We start from the raw sequence: 8309 nt of genomic DNA, 5'->3' as shown, positions 1-8309 counted from the left end.
TCCTGATGGACTTTTTTATTTTTATTTTTTAATGTGTTGGTGAATGCAGTGTAAAAGTGCTCTTTCTGCGTCTGCTTTTATGCATTTCTGTTGATACGGTCAAAGTGGAGGGGCTCCCCTCTACATGAGCATGAGGATGGCCCCAGATGGAGGAAGCAGATGTCTCTTTGGGGTTCTTTTCTGTTAAAAACCACACAGCTGAAGCCTGTGTTTTAGAGAAACCTGAGTTGTAGGACACCTGTGGAAGGGCAAGATTTGTTCAAGAGCAACAAAATGCCATAGCTGAACAGGCTTTGCTCAACCTTCCACCCTGGGACTGAGGCTAAACGGTACAACACCTGTGGGAATCACCTGTCATCAGCCGTGAACAGTTATCTCAGGGGCTATTGTGTAGACAGCTAAGGGTGCATTTGGTCCATGCAGATTTTAATTCACGTCCTGGCTTTAAGAATTATTTATTTCCAGAAAGCTAATCTTAAAAAGAAGGTAGGATAAAGGGTGGAATAACCTGCCAAGAGGGAAGCAGCAGTGCAGCATTCCCCAGCCCTGTAGCAGCCACTCAGAAAGAGTCACAGTTAAAGCTGTCCCTGCCCAAAAATCCAAGGAATGGGGATTGCTAACACTGCTGTGGTTGTGTGTTAGGGGTACAGGACCAACAGCATCCCTTCCTTTTAGCTGTGGGCTGCAAGAAGAAATCACAGGCTGTGTTTTTCCATGAGCTGCTCCACCCCACACTCTCTACTGCCTCTCTAAAGGCACTACACATTTCTGAAGGCATATTTCAGAAACATAATTTAAAAAAAAAAAAAAAAAAAAAAAAGAACACAAACATTATTTTAGCTAATGGTGGAATTCCTCCTTCCCACCCCAAATATTTCAGTGGCTCAGCACTTGGGCTCCCGGGCTTCAGCATAGTCATACGTTCAGAGTTCAGTTCTGAGGTGATCTAAGTGATTTTACCTTCAGTGGAGAGCATCTTTCATTCATTAAGATGCCAAAGTGTTTAAGAAATTGCATCTCAGCAGGAATAACTCCATCCATCACTTGAATGTAACAAAGCAGCTGTTTAACATTACACAGGAACTTCACCCAAAACCATAAAAAAAGAAAATTATACTCAGTTGATAATGCAAAGGAAAATTTTCAAGAAAGTAGCTACACACTCTCATGGGACTCCAGTAAAAACGTCCCTGTTCTTGCAAAATGCTGCTGGGATCATTCTTGATCACAAAGAATTAAGGGCTCAAACTCCTGAGTGAGTCAGAATTGATCACCATGCCGCCATGCACCCAGCGATTTGGCAGCAAGTGATGAAGTGTGTGCTCCTAAAATGAGTGGATTTCAGTTCAGTCCACAAGAGAAGAGATTTAAGCTATGTGTGCCTGCGTGAGGACAGCTACAGCAGCTCAGTAGATGAGCAATGATTTATGAAACCCCAGTGACACAACAGTGAGTCTGAGGCCCATGTCTCTTTCAAGGAAGACTAAGACTGAATAATTCTCTGCAGTCTACTTTGGAGATTTAATATTTTAGGTATGAGAATCCAGTGTGTTTGCTGACTTCTTGGGAAACTGCTGCCAAATCATGTTGCTAGTGCTCGGTACATGGTTGATTCAAGTGGAAAATGATGGAGGAGGGATTACGGAATATAATGGCAGCTGTAAAATACTTTAAAGTTCTACGGAGTAAACAGAAACCTTTGTTAGGATCCGGAAAGGAAAATTCTGAATTGACAGCATTTACCTTTACTTGTGTACATGAGTAAGCTGAACATCCACACCTCCAGAACTGCTGGAGCCATCCACTCCGTGTCCGGACAGATCTGAGGATGCCTTCTGCATTTTCACTGCCACTGCCTTCTTCAGCAGGGTAGAATCTCACAGGTGTGGAGCAGGGGCACCTGGTTTTGGGCACTTGATTAAACACAACTGAGTTATGGTGGCTTCATAAGTTTTCACTATTTCTCTGACCCACTGCCATCAGCAGAAGAAGTTCTCTTGGGTTGCTCCAATTGTTAAATAAAGCACGTAGCTTAAACCCAAAGGAAGGCAGTTTAATTGAAGGAATTTTATCTCACTTTGGGGTAAACTAGGAATATTTGCATGATCCACAGCACCTTATCTTGCAAACAGCAACTTCTTAAATTGCCACAGACCGACAGTGTCCCAGGCATATATATGCTCAGTCCCTGGAGGAATAAACACATTCCCTCAGCAAACTGCTGTGGGGGAACTAAGTCATTACAGTCCAAGTGTTGAAGGGCTGAAAATAGAATATACGCCTCGGTATGAAATTGTTTAACATTTTGCCACTAGACTAGAATTACAAATTGAAAAATACCCAGTTTTTTTTTTCTACAGTAATACAAATGTCTTTGGGAAAATCAAACAAAATACACCCTTAAACCAATTACTGTGAACTCAGAAATGTACTGATTGCGATGGAGGAAGTCACCTGTAACTGTTCTAGTTAAATCATCTTCCCTTCTTGAGAAATAAAGCTCTCTTTCTAGCTCTTAAAGGAAAAAATAACTATGATTTCAATGGATTAGATAGCCTGTGCCCTGCTAGTATCTGATAATACAAAGACACAAAGACATTTCTGCTTGCACATACAGACCACAGACATATACATACCATAAATGCAAAGGCAGCAGCCATAAAACACAATATGCTTGTTACATTTTATTGCCCACATAATATTTCTCCTCCCTCTACTCCACCTTCTTTGGCAATAGGCATAATATCCCAAGGCTCTGAGGAGCAGCTTCCCATAGCTTTTCCGAAAGCCACAGCCAGACAAATAAACGTTTCAGTCCTTCATTTCAAATGCTGAGCACAGACAGCTCTGGAGTCCCACCTGCTGACCCAAAAAAGGGAAAGATGGACATCAGCTGTACCTCACAGACTTTGTCTCCTCTGGAGTAGAAACAGGAGCTCCGTACTGCTGGGGAAGCAGGAGATCGTTCTCACACAGCACTTGCTCTCTGAGCTTTATGAGGTCCCAAGACACCAGACTTTTTAAAACGACAAGGTGACTGTGCAGGAGAAAAAAAAAATAAATGAAAAAAGCAGGAGCTATCCCAGGTTATTTCAAGAGCTGTTTTAAATGTCTCAGATCCTGAAATGTGAACACTCAGTGTAAATGAACCTAAATGTTTGGGCTTTACAAGCAAAGGGCTACAAATCTCAAACCAGTGACAGCTCCCATGCTTTGCACAGCATTTTAACAGCTTAGTTTCTGTAAGATGCCTTGAATTTTATCTCTGATTCTGGTTATTCATCTTCCCTGAATTCTAGTTGATCCGGGCTTTGCCTCACGATGAAGACCCATGTGTGTTCTGCCTGTAACAGAGGCAGGATTGTTACATCAGGAATGCAATCTGAAATTGTTGCTTCTTGGCTTATGTTTCCTGATCACTACCGGCGTACGTGAAAGTCCCACAGATGTTAACCATAAGGGGAAAACCTAAACATTTTTAGAAAGTATATTTAGAGGAGGAATAAAAGAGGCTGACAAGTACAATCTGATATTGCATAGTACAAGAAAAAGTACAAGAAAACTGCTGAAAAGTACAATGTTGTATTGCTAGAACAGGTTTCTGAGAAAACTGTACAAAATGCTGAGAAATCACATATACATGTTTGTAGGAGTGAATTTCTATCAAATGTCTCATTTGAATAAAAATACCGGGAGAAAGATATTGACCAACGTAAGCGCATGAGCCTATGTGATTGGAGGTTAAAAACTAAGGAACGCTACATTTACTAGTCAGGCTAATTATAATCAACCCTGCTGCAATTTCCCTGAGATGAGTAATTATTTCAGAGGCTGATTTCCCCCGCAGATTTGAATCCAAGCCATGCTGACTCCTCTGTATGGCCACTAATGCTCAGGCAAAGGGGAAATCCGTGATGCTTTTCCCCACGCTGCAATCTAGCAGCTCAGATGTGAGAGGTGCCCTGAGATACAAACCGTAGGCTGGTGGGCCAGCGTGTATCAAAGATTTTTTTGTAATAAGGTCCTCGTGATTTCCATGTCGGTCAGTTACCTGGGTATCTTAGGGATTTGACTCTCGGTCCTTCAGAAAATAAAAATAAAAATAAAAAAATTCACAGAATCACACATGGTCAGGGTTGGAAATGGAGGTTGGCTGCATGGATAGAAACAGGTAAGTAGGATAATCAATCCTACTAAGCTGTAAGATTTGCAGAAGAATAAAACTAAGAGAAAAAGAATGGAGTGTGGCAGAACTCAGCCAAGTCAGTAAGCCCATGAGCAGCCCTGTCCAGGAGCCAGCAGGAAGAACAGTAAGACCCAGGAGAAGGGCAGTAAGAAGAGAATCAGGTAGCCGAAGGAAATATTGGTGCAGATGTTAGTGCAGATAACTGCATTGCGGCCGCCGCACAGCCACGGACATGGATGTGTTCGAGTATGTGGTGTACTGTAAGGACACATTTTTCAAGATCATTTTTCAATCAAGGGGATCATAAAACTGATGTTTTACTGACTAAAAAATTGATTTTTTAAGATGAAAATCGATTATAAAGTTCCTATTATTTTTTTTTTTTTTAAACCAGTTATATGCTAAAGCATCTATAAACTCTATGATATCCAGGAGCTGAATTAGCTAAACCTGCTGCACCCCATCAGTTCTGTTCACTTGGGGGGGTCACTCAGCAATTCCTCCTCTCCTTTGCCAGGAGATGCCTGTCCCTGGTGGACCCCACAGGCTCTCGGAGACCAGAGCCCTCGGCAGCTGATGGCAAAATCTCTAAGGCAGAGTGAGAGATTCCTTTTACTGGCCACTGAGAGCAGATGATGACAGGCTGGCATTTGTTTTTTGAGAACAAAAGGCTACATGGTCTGGGAAAGCCTGGCAGTTTGTTGAAAACCCCACTGATGACAGCTGCTAGCAAACTTAGCAATGGCTTGGGCGTAAGAGCACACAACAAACACCCCGTTGTTCCTAAAACCACCACCACCAGAACTTCAATTCCTCCCGGTGTTCAGGATGAGCAGCTTTTCCTTCTCCCTCCCTGTTAACAGCGTAAGTACTTCAGACGTGTCCCTGGGACCTCGGGGCCTGGATGTTCCTCTTCAACCACTCACCAAACCCTCAGCTTCAGCCAGGCAAGAGGAAGCGTGCCGACTGCCTCTCCTTGAGCTGCTGACAGCTCGTCACTGCTGTCACACTCACTGGGGCACCGCTGGGCTCTCAAGTTGTTTTCAAGTGCTCTGCATCCGGAGCTGAGGCCAGCAGCATGGCAAAAACTCGCTCGCTGGTGGCTCCCCCAGGGACGGTGACTCGCATGTGGTGCCACTTGGAAAACCTGGCTCCGGCAGATGCTGAGCCTTGCTGCAAAAGCCTGCTCCCATTCCCCTTGCAATCAGCGGCAAGGCTCTGATTGATTTAATGGGGGCAGGCACAGCAAGTTAATTAGAAAATTGGTGACTGCAACGCAAGGAGGGGATGCGCAACAGCCTGATGGATCTCCTGTAGGAGCCAGTTGTGCTTCAGACAGAGATTTCAGCCTCTCCAAAAGAAAGAAAAAAAAAAAAATGATAGAAGAGACTGGCAAGATGGCCTTGAAGCTGCTCTTAAACATCTTGCATAATACATAATTGCTCTTCGGCTCTCGAGTACTCTACCTACCTTTTAGATCTGTCCCCTGGGAAGAAAATATGAAACAGGCTGAAACACAGAGCCCTTACCAGTAATCAGTATTTTTGACTCTTCTTTTGCATTGTGAGGCAATTAAAAACTTGCCTAAAACTCCTTGCTCTTTCACAGATATAATGATGGATCAAGTCTAATATTTATTTTTTTTTCCTGAGCTTGTTTTGGACAGATATTATAATTAATATCTACAGAGAACCTGGGCACCATCAAGTATTTGTGGAGCATGGGCAATACGAGGATCAGGACCTGGGAATAAGCCATGAGTTATTTGACAGCGTAGACATGTCTGAAGTGTTACAGTCCTCAAGGGAAATAGTTAATATGAGTAGATTATATCAGGACTAAGCACTGACAGGGTGAAGTCATCTTGGTTTGTGCTCAAATGAGGGAAATGCTAGGAGCTCAGCAGTCTTGTGCCTTTTTTGATTCTTCCCCCTCCATCGTAGTTGCTGGCTGGCTGTGGTAACTATCTCAGATGTTGGCTGCCAATCCACGAGAATTCCTTGTCCAAAAAGTCCCTCCCATCCCGATTAGCCTCCTGTCTTTGTTTAATGCTAAACTAGCAGTAACCCTGAAAGAAACCAAAAGCTGTAACTTCCCATATTTCCCAAGCTCCAGGATGGACTCTGAGTCAGCTAACAAAGTGTGTCGACCTAGAATTCAGTACAAAAGGCAACATGCAGCCAGAAGTCTTGATGTGGGTGGAAAGTTTGCCTGTGAGAGCACTGCCAGGCAGGCACTTCACTGGCACCAGCCAGCTCCTGGCAAAACTGTCTCAGCTTTCTCCTGCACACAACCCCTGTGGCGTTACCACTGTGACGGCTGGGTTAGCTGAGAGCACTCGTTCAGTCTCTAGTCTCCTGCCTCTGGAACAAGAGTACAAAAGCAAAACACATCAGGGGAGGTGAAATGAGGTAACAGAAACATCTAGGCGGTAGGGCAGTGCAAGAGCTCGCTTCTGAAATGAAGCTGTTCAGACAGATATGAGAAAGAGATTTCACAGCTGAAATTCTCATGCACAGATGTATCGACACGGTACTGGCACAATTCCTTTCGTGGCGCTACCGTAGGCCCTCACCATGCAAAAGAATAAGCGATTCTAAGGGAATTGGGGATTGTTGCGCTAACCCTTCAATGACCAGGACACCATTTCGTTATGCTTACAGAATCTACATTCAAATCTCTTCCTAACAATATCTTATCTGAGGCCCTATTGTTAAATAACAGAAGCATTATGCTGTCATTTACCCCTAAAACCCCCAAATACCATAAGCTATTCTCACTGTCCAGCTGTCTCAGTGTGTCATTGTGCTTGACTAGTGGACAGCTTCTGCCATGCATACCCACACTGGTCAGTACCTCAGTGCTGCATCACCCAGCATCTTCTTGATTACAGTTCAAATGGTTTAGCCTGGAAGAAAGGCAGTATCTTGAGTATCTGCACACTCCCCATTTACTTTTGGAGAGGTCTGCAGACTGCAGAAATGCACCGCCTATCTTTGAGAGCATAGACTGAAACTGCAAACAAAATGTATCAGAGCCACTTCTGCTTTGTATTAAGCCATAGTCTGAGTGCTTAATAAATACACAGGGTAAAAAAGAATGATAAGGGAATAAAGCACAACCTGGCTTAATGCATTTACTTACAGGAACTTCCACAGGGTTTCTGTTTCGTTTGGGATTTACTAATGTTTTTCAAACTGAAACCGTGTTTCCTGTAAAGAAAGCAGCTAATTCTGCAGGTAAGCGACCCTGAAACATTACTGTTCTTGTAACAGCATACTGAGACACACCACAGGTTACAAAGCCCAAGGTGAGACATTCTCCAACTAGCATAAAAATGTCTGGGACATTGGATGTTCCTAATGGCAGGCACGCCCACATCATTCTCTGGTTTTCCTGTGCTTGTGTTTTCCCAGAACCAGCATTCAAGGAGAGTAACCAGGCAGATTTGTATAGGCTGTGAGGGAAAGGGGAAAGCTGGAGGGCTACCAGGGCCAGGAATTCAAAGCAGGGAGAGGGAACATTATGTCAGACTGTACGCAGGACTCTCACAGGCCTAACATCTGCTCTGTTCACAGTGAATGTGATTATCTAACATCATTATAGCAGTCTAGGCTGTGCAGTTCTGGTTGCTAATTGCAGGCTGTAGGTGATGATCACAAACCTATTTCCATATAGCTCACAATTATATATTTACGCTTACCAAGTACATAACTATAGTTCAGGCTGCCATTCACTTTTCATTATAGGAAATAATGTGCTGCCAATTACACCACTGCCAAGCTGTTCCCTTCTGGGCCAGAAGTCTCCATTTTGAGCATCAGAATCAGGATGAATTGTTCAGGAACGCTTCAGTCAAAAAGTCCTAGGCATTTCCAAGAACAAAAACAGTTAAAACTGACTCACTCTGCTGGTTTTAAATAAATTCTTTCAACTGTTTTGTAAGAACACGCATTTTCAGATTTGGTGCAAAGGTAGGGTATTTATCTGGATGGTGTCTATGGGGAAGAAGATATCCCTGTGAAAACATGTCTTTTTGCCCTCTGAAAAATCTTATTCCATGCACAATACCTACTACAAGCACAGTGGTGAGTTCAAAAGTTTTAACTCCATGGTGGGAAGC

Source organism: Aythya fuligula, chromosome 1 (genome assembly GCF_009819795.1).
Source record: "Aythya fuligula isolate bAytFul2 chromosome 1, bAytFul2.pri, whole genome shotgun sequence".
Lineage (NCBI taxonomy): Eukaryota > Metazoa > Chordata > Aves > Anseriformes > Anatidae > Aythya > Aythya fuligula.
Note: the sequence above shows the minus strand (reverse complement) of the source record.